The sequence below is a fragment of the Culex quinquefasciatus genome, chromosome 1 (assembly GCF_015732765.1).
Source record: "Culex quinquefasciatus strain JHB chromosome 1, VPISU_Cqui_1.0_pri_paternal, whole genome shotgun sequence".
Classification (NCBI taxonomy): Eukaryota; Metazoa; Arthropoda; class Insecta; order Diptera; family Culicidae; genus Culex; species Culex quinquefasciatus.
In genome coordinates this window covers 80,309,911-80,326,241 of record NC_051861.1, presented here as the reverse complement: position 1 = coordinate 80,326,241, position 16,331 = coordinate 80,309,911, and positions in this window count along the sequence as shown.

Here is a 16,331-nt window from a genome sequence, read left to right as displayed (position 1 = left end):
GTATGTAAATATTCAAACAGCAGTAACTTTTGAGTGAATTTTCTGATCAATTTGGTGTCTTCGGCAAAGTTGTAGGCATTGTTGAGGACTTTTGAGAAACAAATATGTACACGGAAAAAAAATTTGCAGATTTTTTTATCAGCTTTTTTTTTACTAAAACTCAATTTCCCAAAATAGGTATTTTTTGATTTTCGAGATTTTTTTATATGTTTTAGGGGACAAAAATCCGCAACTTTTGAGCCATAGAGAAACATGGTCAAAAAATCTGCCGCCGAGTTATGAATTTTTGAAAAAATAGTGATTTTTGAAAAAAATCGAAGTTTCATGCAAAAAGAAGTTTGACATTATTTTTTAATGCAAAATTGAATTTGCAATCGAAAAGTACTTGACAGATTTTTTGATAAAGACTTGTATGGGTGAACCAATGACACAAAATAGCATATTTGGCCATAGGGAAGGCCCCCACAAAGTTTGAGCCAAATCAAAAAATACAAATAAAATCCATTTCCGGTTTTGGTAGAGAATTGCTCATATGGGACATTTATGAGTACATGGGCAGTATAGAGCTTGACAAATAATTTCACGAAGATTGATATGTCACACGATTGAAAAACTGGCTATTAAGCGTAATGTTGAATGTTTGACCCTTTTCAAATATTTGTCTTGATTTAAAAATTTAAAAAAAATGTCGAAGAGATCGACAAATTTTACGACTAATTCATATTTTAAGACTTAAAAACACTTGAAAACGGTGCACTTTATCAAAATTTCACTAAAAAACTTTTTGATTGCGAATCCGATTTTACATCGAAAAATAAAGTTGAAAACTTTTTTCTACCAATATTTCGATTTTTTGATAAAAAAACAGTTTTAATTCAAAAAATCATAAATTAGTCAAATATTTTTTGCCCGCTCTGGAAATTTTTGAAAAGTTGGCATATGATATCCTCTAAAACATATCAAAAAATAAAAATGGTGTTTTTTTAGTAAATCAAGTTTTATTGACAAAACGTGGAATTAAAAATCACCAACATTTTTTTTACCGTGTATAATTTTTTATCCATACCTACAACTTTGCCGAAGACACCAAATCGATCAAAAGATACAGATTTTTGAATTTTCATAAATCATTTTTGTATGGACAGCTGCCAAATCTGTATGGAAAATTCTATGAACAAACTAATGATGCAAAATGGCTTCTTTGGGCATATCCTAGGCACCTAAAAGTTTCATCCGGATTAAAAAAAATAGAATTTAAAAAAACCGATTTGGTAGAGAACTACTCAGTTTACTAACATTATTACTAACATTTTTTCACACAACTAACATTATCCCAAGCAACACACTTTGTCAGATAAACGTATTTCCTAACTGGTTGTAAAACCGAACGGCCTCGTTACCACAACTTGTTCTACAACTCTTGTGCATTGGAAAAAGCGCACTTTTTTCTGTTGTATAACTTGCCAGAATAAGATGCAAGTTATCAGAGTAAGTTGTACAAATGTATTTGACAACACTGTGCTACCTAACAAGAGATTCAACGAAAAAAGGGGGCACGGTTAACGGCTGTGCTGTCAAATCAAATCGCACACTGAAAAGGGAAGATAGATTGAAAACAGTTGTCTAACCGTTACCCAACTTACATGTAAACAAACAGTTCTTATTAGGATTTCAATCAACGACGAAGCCAATATGAATAGTATCTCTGACTATTTTGGTACGCTTGTTTCTGCCCGATTTATTTAGAAAAAAAAATTGAAATTGAATGAAAAAAAAAAACAATCCTTTCGCGCTCTCTAACTGTGACTCTTGTGAAACCCTCTTCATGGCAAACTTTTAGATTTTTCTTTTTTGATGAACTTCGTCTTTCCCAAGATTCGATTCGATGACTTCGACGATTTGTTGTTATCTCCATGGCAGGTCCAGATGCGCTTCCACATCTCTCCACGAGGCTTCATAGTAAACAAGCTGGCCTAAACGTCAATAAGAAGGCTGCTGTCAGCTTTGTTATACAGCAGTGAGCTATAGAGTTATCTACGTGCGCATGTGTTGCGTGTACGTACACAAAAAAGATTGAGGTTAAATTTTGTCCGGCCAGCAAAATCAAATGGTGTGCTAATGTGCGTACGCGAAACGTCATAAAGCTCTATACAACTTAACACCAGAAAAGGCTGTCATTGGAAATTAAGTTATATAAGTTTGTTTCAAGTCAGTTTTTATAACTCCATTATGTAACTTTGTTATAACAAACCGTTCAACTGTCATTTCGATTACCGTACCATGGAGTAACATTGAAAATTGGTGTGATTTTAATTTGCTGTTTTCTCTATCATGAACTCCGTAAGCTGATATTTTTTTGTAGCTTTTACCGGCGATATGTTTATAAATAATCGGTCAACAATTAAAATTATTGCAATCTTCTAATCTAATCTAATCTAATCAGACCCCAGCGCAGCCAATCTTTCGAAGGGATCCTGGAGAGTGCCTTAGGTTAGATGACGCCTAGCACTCTTCTTGTCATTTATTAACATTTGTAGTGCACCATTGCATCGGAATGCATTGAAACATCACAAGCGTTAAAGCGGCCAGGCCTACTGCGTAAAGCCGTATCGCAGAGATGACTCGTAATTGGGTTGAGTTTGAGCACTGAGTGTTCGAACAACAACACAATTCTGAATCGACAGGGTAGGAAGAAGCGTGGGGACACACCACCATACGCTCCGAGATTTGGTTGTATTCGTTGGGAGCACCATGCTAAGAAGGTTTGGTACTCCGGGACCCTCTGGGATGGGACATTGTATTTCCACGAATGCCCAGGACACTATTTGCCGTGGTTATAGCGCCACAACTCGCTCTCTGTAACAGTAGTTCTAATTCCAGTCCAAGCTAACCAAGTCGTCATGGCCTAGTGGTTAGCATTTTTGCTTACCAACCCAAAGGACGGGGGATCGAACCCCGCCTCGAGCGACTTTGATTTTTCGTTCATATTCATCATTTCAAATTCTGTGTACTTAGCTTTCTCGTTGGGAGCAGATAGGAATCGAACCCAGAACCATTCGCTTACAAAGCGAACACCGTAGCCAGTCAGCCACGGCCGCTCCTGCACAATTAAAATTATTGCAATCTTCGATAAATAATTATTATTGAAACTCTAAATATCTCACATACAAATTAACACCACCTTACAACACGCAATGTTAAGTTGAATATGTTTGTTGAATATCAGTTATATAATCTATTCTCCGATAACATTTGTGTAACAAAGCGAGAAAACCTAAGGTTATTTAAAGAATGGTTGGCCACGCCCATTTTTCACAAGATGCCATCACATGACAATGTTAGATAAGCAGTGAAACAAACAGTGAAATATTATTCTTATTCAACAAACTGTTTTCGAGGAAAACATTGCAGTTGAGGGAACAGCATCTTGGCATATCAGCATTTTGACGTTTAATTACAGCTCATAAAAAGCGTTTTCGACTGAAATCAAGTGATAATTACATTAAACGGAAGTGAGCAAGCAAGTTTCTATCGAAAGTGTTCCAAAATAAGTTGTTTAAACAGTGTAAATCAGCAAATTGGATGGAGTTAGGAGCGAGTTCTAAACCTCCCAAATAGGTGAGAATTTTTCCTATGTTGTGTTTTAAAGTTGGAATAGAGTGAAGTTGACTGTGTTTTAACACTTTTGTGGCACAAAACACGATTGTTACTTAAGTCAGTTATACAAGCAGTGAAACAAACTGTTATTTAAGTTATGCTCAGATTTTTTCTCGTATGTTTATCAAAAACAATTGTCTAACTGTTATTCAACAGTCGACAAGTTATGAGTGCTACTTGGGATGCTAAAACATCTAAAAAAACTATATTCAGTCCAGACTCGGTTATCCGAAGGCTTCGGAAAAAATTAAAATCAGTTTTGTAATTGAATAGGCAATCAACTATTCAAATCTGACTCGAACGAAGCCACAGAACTCGAATTTGATGTTAAAAGTAAGAAAATAAAATAATAGGACTGAATATTTAGTGATCAAAAGTCAAATTCGAACGTTTACCTACTTTATTCTAAAAATCATGAACAATAACCTTCAACTTAACCTACTAAATTGTATAAAGCCTTGTAAAAAATGGCTACATTTCAAAGATTAATTCAAATTAAAAAGAACAAAAAAGTCAATTTTTACTATAATTTTTGTCGGTGTGCCTTCCGATCAGTGATGATATAGAAAGGACTTTTTCAATAAATGTGTATAACAAGATCAAAATATTTGTTTCATTCTCAAGAATTGGCCTGTTTCATCAAGGTATAATTCCATCACAAGCCCACCTACATATAAACTACCACAAGTATGTCTTCCACCATTCATGTCCAACTACAAAAAAAAAGTTGAATGGCAAGGAAAAACCATCAACCACCTTCACCACCAACGCGGTTGGTCCCTTACATATGTCGTGGTGACTGGAGGACGACGACGACGAACGCGCCTTTTGTGCGACACAAGTTTTCCCTCCTTTTGTGCCATTATGTCACTTTGATTAACAATAATTGCTCTTTCCTAGGCAGCCCACACACACACACCCTCACAAAGTAGACACGTGTCTAGTGTGGGTGTGTGTATGTGTGTGTGAAAGACATGTGTACATGTGTTGTAATTTTGCGCTACTCAAGGGCAGAAATGCCAGCGAAAAACTCACACACAAAGGGAATCATGTGGCAACAATGTTTTTGTTTGACAGTGAAATAGGAGAAGAAAAGGGTAAAGGGTTGTGTTTTGGACAGATTAAAAATAACACTTTCAAAAAACTCTTAACATTGATAAATAAATGTTTTTTTTTAAAGTAAAAAAAAAACATAAGACTGAAGAAACACCCTCATCACAAAAAAAAACAAAAGAATGTAACTTACTGCGGCAACGTTGGCGGTTTAGGGCAAACCCAAGTTTGGGTAAAAATTCCACATCGTGGAGGCGGGAAAAGTGACACTTTTTCGGGGAAAATGGGTTTGCAACAAGGGTGGAGGGGGAAACTTTTCCGTTGTTTTCCGGGGTAGACATGATCTATTTGATGATGGCGGTTCGGGGCTGGCAAAATGGGGCCAAACCGCGAAATCTAATTAGCATCATGCTGCTGTCTCATGGATGATGTCTGTTTCAATTATTATAAGAGAATAATGGCGAGAGGGAAATGGATTAGGGGAGCGAACTGAAACTGGGACTGAAATTGGGAATGAAGTTGAGAATGGATTTGCGACTAAAACTGGTACTGAAACTGGGACTGAAATTGAGAATGGATTTCCGGCTAAACCTGAGACTGAAACTGGAACTGAAACTGAGACTGTAACTGGGACTGAAATTGGGACTGAAACTAGCATAGCTTAACGGGTCTGCACTGCGCTGTAGGGGGTGCCACAATGGTCAATTCAATGTTCTAAGACAATTTGATTGCTGCCCAGTACATCCAAAAATATCTATGAACGTAAATCTCCACACTTTGCTCCAAGGCTACGCGTCCCGTGAAGATTTGGGGGGAACTGAAATTGGGACTGAAACTGGGACTGAAACTGGTACTGAAACTGTGACTGAAACTGGGAATGAAACTTAGACTGAAACTGGGACTGAAATTGAAAATGTAACTGCGATTAAAACTGAGACTGAAACTGGGACTAAAACTGGGAGTGAAACTGGAACTAAAACTGGTACTGAAACTGGGACTGAAACTGGGACCGAACCTGGAACTGAAACTGGGACTGAAACTGGGACTGAAACTGAAACTGGTACTGAAACTGGGACTAAACTGAGAATGAAACTCGGACTGAAACTGGAACTGAAACTGGGACTGAAATTGAGAATGCAACTGCGCCTAACACTGAGACTGAAATTAGACTGATCCTGGAACTGAAACTAGGACTGGAACTGTGACTGAAATTGGGACTACAACTGGGACTAAAATAGGGACTGAAATTGGGACTGAAACTTGGACAAGAATTGGGACTGAAACTGGGAATGAAACTAAGACTGGAACTGGGACTGAAATTGAGAATGGATTTCCGGCTAAACCTGAGACTGAAACTGGAACTGAAACTGAGACTGTAACTGGGACTGAAATTGGGACTGAAACTAGCATAGCTTAACGGGTCTGCACTGCGCTGTAGGGGGTGCCACAATGGTCAATTCAATGTTCTAAGACAATTTGATTGCTGCCCAGTACATCCAAAAATATCTATGAACGTAAATCTCCACACTTTGCTCCAAGGCTACGCGTCCCGTGAAGATTTGGGGGGAACTGAAATTGGGACTGAAACTGGGACTGAAACTGGTACTGAAACTGTGACTGAAACTGGGAATGAAACTTAGACTGAAACTGGGACTGAAATTGAAAATGTAACTGCGATTAAAACTGAGACTGAAACTGGGACTAAAACTGGGAGTGAAACTGGAACTAAAACTGGTACTGAAACTGGGACTGAAACTGGGACCGAACCTGGAACTGAAACTGGGACTGAAACTGGGACTGAAACTGAAACTGGTACTGAAACTGGGACTAAACTGAGAATGAAACTCGGACTGAAACTGGAACTGAAACTGGGACTGAAATTGAGAATGCAACTGCGCCTAACACTGAGACTGAAATTAGACTGATCCTGGAACTGAAACTAGGACTGGAACTGGGACTGAAATTGGGACTACAACTGGAACTGAAATAGGGACTAAAACTGGGACTGAAAATGGGACTGAAACTGGGACTGAAATTGAGAATGGATCTGCTATTAAAACTGGGACTGAAACTGCACAGAAATAAAAAACGATGGTAATATTCATCAGGAAATGGTGAATTTTCATTGGTTTTTGATAAATATTCATCAGGTTCACATTTTTACAATTTTTTTGAGTAATATTACTCAAAAAATGAGTAATATTCAACCTATCAAATTTTCAACATTCCAAAATTCAACTTTTTTTTTGCTGTGTGGGAGTAAATCTGGAACTAAAACTGGTACTGAAACTGAGACCGAACCTGGAACTGAAACTGGGAGTGAAATTGGATCTAAAACTGGTACTGAAACTGGGACCGAACCTGCATCTGAAACTGGGTCTGAAACTGGGAATGAAACTCGTACTGAAACTGGGACTGAAATTGAGAATGCGACTGAAATCGGAACTGCGACTAAAATTGAGACTGAAGCTGGGACTGATCCTGGAACTGAATCTAATACTGAAACTGGGAATGAAATTGGGACTATAACTGGGACTGAAATAGGGAATACAACTGGGACTGAAACTGGGACTGAAATTGGGACTGAAACTGAGTCTGAAACTGGGACTGAAATTGAGAATAGATCTACGACTAAAACTGGGACCGAACCTGGAACTGAAACAGAGACTGAAACTGGGAGTGAAACTGGGACTGAAATTATAACTTAAACTATAACAATTTTTTTCCTAAAATTGTGACTGAAGTTGCGACTGAGCGCGAAATTGCAAATTTATGATAATTATTTTCATGAGATCGTCAAGAGGCTGCTTTGCTCCTCTTCTGATGAATTTTCACCACTTTTTACTCAAACCAAGTTGAACCATTTCCATCCGAATTTCCAACTCTTTTAAAAATTTTTCGACCACACTTATTCATGAGAGCACCGGCTATAAACAGCAGCAAACTAAAGATAAACCAGCCACCAAAATGGCTGTATTTTGCTCTGCTTCGGGCAGCTCCCATTCAACCTCGACGATTGCTGAATAGTCCTTAGGTTCTCTAAAATGGGATAACATTTTCCACCCCACTATCAAAAGGGGCAGAGCGAAAAAAAATGTAAAAACAGCAAAGAAAAAAATCTTGGTGATTCTCTGGGTGTGTGTGTATCGTAGTTCGGTGCCACATCCCAAGGAAAAACGGAAAAAGACACCAACCAACACTCCTTTTTCTTCACTTTTTAGTGTCTGTCGATTTTTCAATACACAACTGTGCCGTACATAGCCGTGGCGCATAAAATAGGATGAAATATGCAGCAACATTTTTCCTGCCCTTGTCACGGTGGTCTTTGTGCGGTTTTGGACACCGACAGCCTCTTGAAGCGGAGCGGTTGGTATTTTGGTTGCCGAGTTGGCACAGTGGGTGAAATTTGGTTGAAAAAAGGTGAAATTTAGATTTTTTTTATGATTATTTCGTTGAGCTGTTGATGAGCTATAGAAGAGCTGTTGAAGTACTGTTGATGAGCAGTTGATGAGTTGTTGATGAGCTGTTGACGGGCTTTTGATGAGCTGTTGATGAGCTTTTGATGAGTTGTTGATGAGCTGTTGAAGTACTCTTGATGAGCAGTTGATGAGTTGTTGATGAGCTGTTGACGAACTTTTGATGAGCTGTTGAGAGCTGTTGAAATACTGTTGCTGAGCAGTCGATGATTTGTTGATGAGCTGTTTACAAACTTTTGATGAGTTGTTAACCAACTTTTGCAGAGCTTTCGATGAGCTGTTTACGAGCTTTGGATGAGCTGTTGATGAGCGATTGATGAGCTTTTTATGGATTGTTGATGAGCTGTTGTTTTATTGTTGATGAGGTTTTGTAAATAGTTGATGAGCTGTTGTTGAGCTGTTGACGAGATTTCGACGAGCTGTTGATGAGCAATTGATGAACTGTTGACGAGCTATTGGTGAGCTTTTGATGAGCTATTGATGAATTGTTGTTAAGCGATTTATGAGCTATCTATAGGTTGTTGATGAACTGTTGATGAGCTGTTGAAGTACTGTTGATGAGCAGTTGATGAGTTGTTGATGAGCTGTTGACGAACTTTTGATGAGCTGTTGACGAGCTTTTGATGAGTTGTTGATGTGCTGTTGAAGTACTGTTGATGAGCAGTCGATGAGTTGTTGATGAGCTGTTACAAACTTTTGATGAGCAGTTAACGAACTCTTGCAGAGCTTTCGATGAGCTGTTTACGAGCTTTTGATGAGCTGTTGATGAGCGATTGATGAGCTTTTTATGGATTGTTGATGAGCTGTTGTTGTATTGTTGATGAGGTTTTGTAAATAGTTGATGAGCTGTTGTTGAATTGTTGACGAGATTTCGATGAGCAGTTGATGAGCTGTTGATGAGCTATTGATGAATTGTTGTTGAGCGATTTATGAGCTGTTGAAAGGCTGATGATGAGCTATCTATAGGTTGTTGATGAGCTGTTGACGAGTTGTTGATGAGTAGATGAAGAGCTATTGATAAATTTTTGTTGAACGCGCTGTTGATGAGTTGTTGATAACTTGTTGACGAGCTGATGAAGTATTGTGCATATATCTAGATTGGTTGTTGATGAGTTGTTGAGATACTAATAATGAGCAGTTGAAGTACTGTTGATGAATTGTTGATGAGTTTTTGATAAGTTGTTGTTGAGCTGTAAATGAGTTGTTCATTAAGTTGTTGGTGAGCTGTAGAAACGCCGTTGATCCTTTGTTGATAAGCTGCTGATTAGGTCTTTTTGTACTGTTGATGAGCTAATGGACCGAGCCACGTAGCCCAGTGGTAACGCTTCCGCCTCGTAAGCGGTAGATCGGGGTTCAAATCCCGGCTCGGACCAACACAACTGGTGATCTTTTCCCTTCTGGAATCGATTGCTTAGTAAAGGGAAGGTAGTGTATCGTCACAAACTGGACCTTATCACGACACCTTAGGGATGCGACCTATGGAATGTTAACATTAACCTTAACATGTTATCATTAAGTTGAGAATGAAACTGCCACTGAATCCGCTCTGTAAATGCCGGCCCCGATACTCTTCAAGGGTGTTCCCCTCAGGAACTGGGAAAGATTTACTTTACTTTACTATGAGCTAATGGTGAACTGTTGATGAGCTGTTTATGAGCTGTTGATGAGCAATTGAAGTACTGATGATGAGCTGTTGTTGTTGATAAGATGTTGATGAGCTGTTGATGAATTGTTGACAAGCTTTTGATGAGCTGTTGATGAGCAATTGATGAACTGTTGACGAGCTATTGATGAGCTATTGATGAGCAATTGATGAGCAATTGATGAGCTGTCTATAGATTGTTGATGAGCTTTTGAAGTACTGATGATGAGCTGGTGTTGAATTGTTGATGAGGTTTTGATGAGCTGTTGAGAGTTGGTGATGAGCTGTTGCCGAGCTTTTAATGAGCTGTTGATGAGCCTTTTGTTGATTTGTAGATGACGTTTGAGGCTTTTTGATGAACTGTTAATAAGGTGTTTAAGCACTGTTGATGAGCTAATGATGAGCTAATAATAAGCTAATAATAAAATGTTGAGGAGCTGTTGTTGATGATCTGTTCACGAGCTTTTGATGAGCTGTTGATGAGCTTTTGATAAGTTGTTGATGAGCAATTGATGAGCTGTTGATGAGCAATTGATGAGCTGTTGCCGAGCTTTTGATGAGCTGTTGAATTGTTGAAGATGTTTTGATGAGCTGTTGAAGAATTGTTGATAAGCTTTTGACAAGCTGTTAATGAAATTTTGATTATGTTGTTGATGTATTGTTGATGAGTCTCGGATTAGTTGCGAATGTTGAAATATCACTCCCACTGTCCTCGTGCATCCTGCAAAACACACAAAAAAGTGCTGTTTTCCGTATCCATTTGGCCAATTGACTCCCCCTGCCCCGTGGCGTTCCTCTTCGTGTGGTTCAAGCGTAACCGATCGGATCCCCGGGACCTCCGAACTGACCCCGGTGTTTTGGTTCATTTTTCTGTGGTTTCGTGTTTTTTTTCATGCTCCCCCCTCCCCCCTTCTTGAAACGTGGCTCAAGTTGTTTGTTGTGTATATTTTCCGGGCTCGAGCCCAGAGGAAAATGTTATTTGCTTTTTCCGGAACATTTGATCGGTGAGATGATGAGGGTTTTGCCGAAAAGGGGTTTGGGTGGGGGAAATGGCATAATAATTTGGTAGATGTAGTTGGAGTGTGAATTTGTTCTGTGCAATCGGCCGACAGAACTTATTTATAGTGCAATGTACCTGAAACACTGAGAGTGAAAGAGTTTTCATTTTTTTTTTTGGTCTAGTCCATTTGTTGATTAGATATCGAGAAGCGTAATTTGAATTTAGATTGGCTCTTTGGAGAGAAAGCGGAATCAAGAAATCGAAAATGTCTTCTCTGCAACAAAACGACATCTAGTGTCAAAAAATTGTATGCAACTGCCAAGCAGATTGCATGCAACATCCACGACTTCTAACCGCGCCATCTGGTGGTGAGTTGAGGCAAACTGACTAAATTAGTTAAACTTAAAGCAAAAACGCATATTTCAAAACACAAAACACTCGAAAAAATCGCACCCTCAAAACAAAAGAGAGTTGCACCACTTTTCGCTTGGCAGAGTGCACTCTTGAGTGGGGGTTGGAGCGCACGATGGCCCCGGCTAGCTAGTGCACTCCGAAGCTCTTGGTCGTGCTGGGCGCAAAACATAAGTGATACTTTGGCACAATTGCAGCGCACCCACCAAACCTTAAAAGTCCTGACGAGGCAGACATTTGTACTCTTCTGGTTGAGTGCTGCTGGGTGCAAGTGCATCCAAATTTTGCTCAAGGAATTTAAGTTGAGTTTTTAAAATAGGGTGAGAATTTCAATAATATTAAAATTAGCAAAAATGCTAAAATTCGAGCAGTTTGCTTGAACACTGCTCGAATAAGCAATAACAAGGTTAAGTCTATAAAAAAATCAATAATGAAATTTCCAATACGCGTCCTTCTACCCTAATTTCACGAGTTTCACCACAAACACAATTGCACACTTGACAGCGAAGCAGGGCGGACCAGTAATTCCGCCTTTTGAGTGGATTGTTGCGTCGACGTCATAGTTCGGTGCAGCAGTTTTTATCCCACTCGAAAAAAAAAGCTTGGCACCTCTTTGGTGGTGGGTTGATACCGGGGATCGCGCGCCCGGAACTGTGGCCACTTCAGCCCGGTTCCGGCAAGCAAAGCAAGAGCGCAAAGTTGTCCCGGAAGAGTTTTGGAGTGTGGCTTTTGGTACGCTGGGATTATTTTTAGGTATTTGATATTTCTTGGAGAAGAATGGAGAAATTAAATGTGAAATTTTTGGCTTTAATTTCCAAAAGATGTTACTTTTGTCTCACGATGGTTATTTTGTCTTAAAATGATATTTTTTCACTTTGTTCATATTGTCTCATAACGTTCTTTTTTGTCTCACTATGATCATTTTGTCTCACAATGTTCATTTTGTTTTACAATGATAGTTTTGTCCTACAATGATAATTTTGTCTCACAATACTCATTTTGCCTCACAATGTTCAATCTCAATGTTGTCTCATACAGTCTCATTTGGTCTCACAATCTACATGTTGTCTTACAATGTTCATTTTGTCTCACAATATTCATTTTGTCTCATTAAGTTTATTTTGTCTCAAAATGTTCATTTTGTCTCACAATATCAATTTTGTCTCATAAAGTTTCGTTTTGTCTCAAAATATCAATCTTGTCTCAAGGAATTTCATTTTGTTTCACAATGTTCATTTCTTCTCATAAAGTTTCTTTTTCTCACATTGTTTATTTTGTCTCAAAATGTTCATTTTATCTCACAATTTGAATTTTGTCTCAAACAGTTTCTTTTGGTCTCAAAATGTTTATTTTGTCTCAAAATGTTCATTTTGTCTCACAATATCAATTTTGTCTCATAAAGTTTCGTTTTGTCTCAAAATATCAATCTTGTCTCAAGGAATTTCATTTTGTTTCACAATGTTCATTTCTTCTCATAAAGTTTCTTTTTCTTACATTGTTTATTTTGTCTCAAAATGTTCATTTTATTTCACAATTTGAATTTTGTCTCATACAGTTTCTTTTGGTCTCAAAATGTTCATTTTGTCTCACAATATCAATTTTGTTTCATAAAGTTTCTTTTTGTCTCACAATATCAATTTTGTCTCAAAAAGTTTCATTTTGTCTCACATTGTTCATTTTGTCTCATAAAGTTTCTTTATCTCACATTGTTTGTTTTGTCTCAAAATGTTCATGTTATCTCACAATTTGAATTTTGTCTCATACAGTTTCTTTTTGTCTGACAATTTTCGACTCACAATGTTCATTTTGTCTCATAAAGTAAATTTTTCTCACGATTTGAATTTTGTCTCATACAGTTCCTTTTTGTCTCACAATGTTTATTTTGTCTCAAAATGTGCATTTTGTCTCACAATTTATTTTTTTTCCATATAGTTTCCTTTTGTCTCACAATGTTCATTTTGTCTCACAATGATAATTTTTCTCACAATGTTCACTTCATCTAACAATGTTCATTTTGTCTCACCATTTTGAAATTTTTGTCCCACATTTCTTCTATCCTTCAGACCAACGAGTAACTTTGTCTCACGATTGCTCACCTTGCAAGAACCTTGCCCAAGTTTGCCCCTCCATCACGTGACCATCGGGCCACTTTGTCTCAAATGGGCCCTCTAATCACCCGCGCAAGACACATCAAGCAACATTAAGGAGAGAAACTTTGGCGCAAAGTGCACATCCGCCGCACCACAACCGTCGCATCGTCCGGGTTCCGGGTGTCCCAATCTGCTCGACACCCACACACAAGAGGTGATAAATTACCTTGGCAAGGTGTGTGGGGTCTGTTTTTCCGAGCTCCCCCGGGTTATGTTAACTTGGCTGCAGCTGGGCACTCTGTTGCATCATCGTGAGGGACGATGTTTTTGGGAGGTTGGTTCGAGGGAAATCTGTTCTAACTAAATCAAATTTTAGGACATGAGATGCAGTTGTTTTTGCTTTTTTTTTCGTCAATTATTTCTTATTGCATGACTTCAACACCAGGAGCGCTGTAATCACCAAAAAGCACTGTCAATAGCAAAAAAAATGACAAGTTGCCTTGCTTTGCCACCAGCATTGCTAAAACTAAACAAATCGAGCAGTTTTGACAGAATGTTTAAATTTCCTTCAAAACATACTCGAATTTTTAGTAAGATTTCTGGTATTCATTCTAAATGTTATTGATTTAAGTATAACAGAACTGAGCGTCTGTTCCAGCTTAAATTTATCACCACCAGAAGCGCAGCGCTCATTCAAGAGAACTGCTCGAATTCTAACCTAACCACATCTTACAGCCTTTGCCGGTCGGAACACATTACCCGAGTGTCCGCGGGTATCTTCCAGCATGAGGCGCACGATGCTGTAAAAGTAGTGTAATTGAAATTTATAGGCAAAGTTCGGCGCAAGTTATGATTCAATTTGGCGGAGGAGGTGGCTGTTTCGCGGGTGGGTGGCAAACCCCGGTTTTCGCTGTAGGTGTGAACGATGGACGGTGGTATATCATAGTTTTCCGGAAGGTGTTCCAGAATCCCTCCCGAGGAGAAGAGGTGGGAGGGGTCACTTTATGGCGTTCGTTCGTTCGTGGTTATGTGGGAAGTCTGTTTTGTGTCATATTAAGAGTAGTGGTGGATGTTTCTAGGAGGTACTGTTTCTGATCAAAAGAACTTTTAAAGGATTGAATCGGCTTGATGAATTTCAAAACAAATCATTAAGATTAGTTAAATAAAATTCGATTGAACATATAAATTTTATTTGGCAAAAATCAACAAAAACGTGTGTTCACCTTGACTGTTAAATGCTCACTCAGGTATTTTTAAAACAGATTTTTTTTATTAAATAATGTTATGCGTTGATTTCAATATTTTGTTCTTAAGAATGTTGATTTTTGGTTTAACTAAGCTAGTTCATTTTTATTTTTTAAAGTCTAAATTGGTTTGTTTATGTTTTTAAAAACATTTCTTGAACCTTTCATTCGAAGATCGGCTTTTTATTTTATTTACAATGTCAGTTTTACCGACTTCCACCCAAATCATACATCAACAAAATCCTAGCCGCTATTTCCATCCCAACACAACCCCCAAATTTTATAGCCCACATTTAATCTTCATCGTCGGCCTCGGTTCGGTTCTCGGGGCCATTTCACTCGACCAAAAGTGGCTATAACAGTTTCACTTTTATTCGGGACGCAGTCCCGGCGCACTATTCGTGTATACCTTTTCTAGACGTCGGAGAAAAGAGAGGAGAAAGTACGTACGGTTCTACTCGTGATTGCGGAAATGTGATTTGTGAAAGGATAACCTCGCCGAGATTTTTATGGTGGACTCCGCTCGGACACAATTGTCCTAGGTGATGGATGGTCGGCAATTGGAATTTAGGGCCTCGCTAGACCAAAAAGTGAAAAAGTTTGAGGGGGAAAAAAACAACTCCGTCTCGCAAAAGTTATAAATTACTGGCCAAGTATGGAGATTTCGGCGAAAGGAAAAACCGCAACTTTTCAAAACAGCAATAAAAACAACTTTGGCAGTAAAAAGCTTTTCGGCGACGGGGAGGCTCGGAAAATGAACGGGAACATTTTTGGTCTTCACAGGATGCACCCTGGCGGAACAATTTTTAATCACGATCATAAATTTGTGGAATATCGGTGAATCGTCTCAGGTCGTCGCCATCGTGCTAACTTGTCGTACGTGTATTTTGGGCCAAATTGAGTTAAGAACGTCATATTGTGCAGCTCACAATCCCTCACCTTTTGACCGTCACAGATCCCCAAAATTCGATATCAATCCTGAGATATTCAACAAAAACCGAAAAAACTCCGTGCATTTTTGTCACTTTATATATGAAAGTAGTTTCAATCTTGTCGTGCTATCTTGTCACTCCATGAAAATTGATGGGTGCGACAAAAGGCCAAAGGATTTCAGGCCAGGAAAGTCAGGATGCGTTTGTCGCACGTACAAGCTAGACTACCGTAAACATTTGTAATTATAACTCGGGACTCCAGCAACCAACTTCAACCAAACTTTGGGACAATGCACAGAGTGGTCAGCCAAACAAAACGTGTTTGTTATTGTTTACATTGCGTGCTCTCGTTTTTGTATATTCAAGGTCAAACATTAAAACGCGTTTTTCTCGGAACGTCGAAATGGCGGGTGCGACAAGATAGCACGACGACGTCGAGGTGTGAGGTGATTGCGGAAACTGTAGTTCAAAGTTTGAAGGCTCATTTTGAAGCGGAATGGAAATTATGAATCACAAAAATACAAAAATACAAAAATACAAAAATACAAAAATACAAAAATACAAAAATACAAAAATACAAAAATACAAAAATACAAAAATACAAAAATACAAAAATACAAAATACAAAAATACAAAAATACAAAAATACAAAAATACAAAATACAAAATACAAAAATACAAAAATACAAAAATACAAAATACAAAAATACAAAATACAAAAATACAAAAATACAAAAATACAAAATACAAAATACAAAAATACAAAATACAAAAATACAAAATACAAAAATACAAAATACAAAATACAAAATACAAAAATACAAAA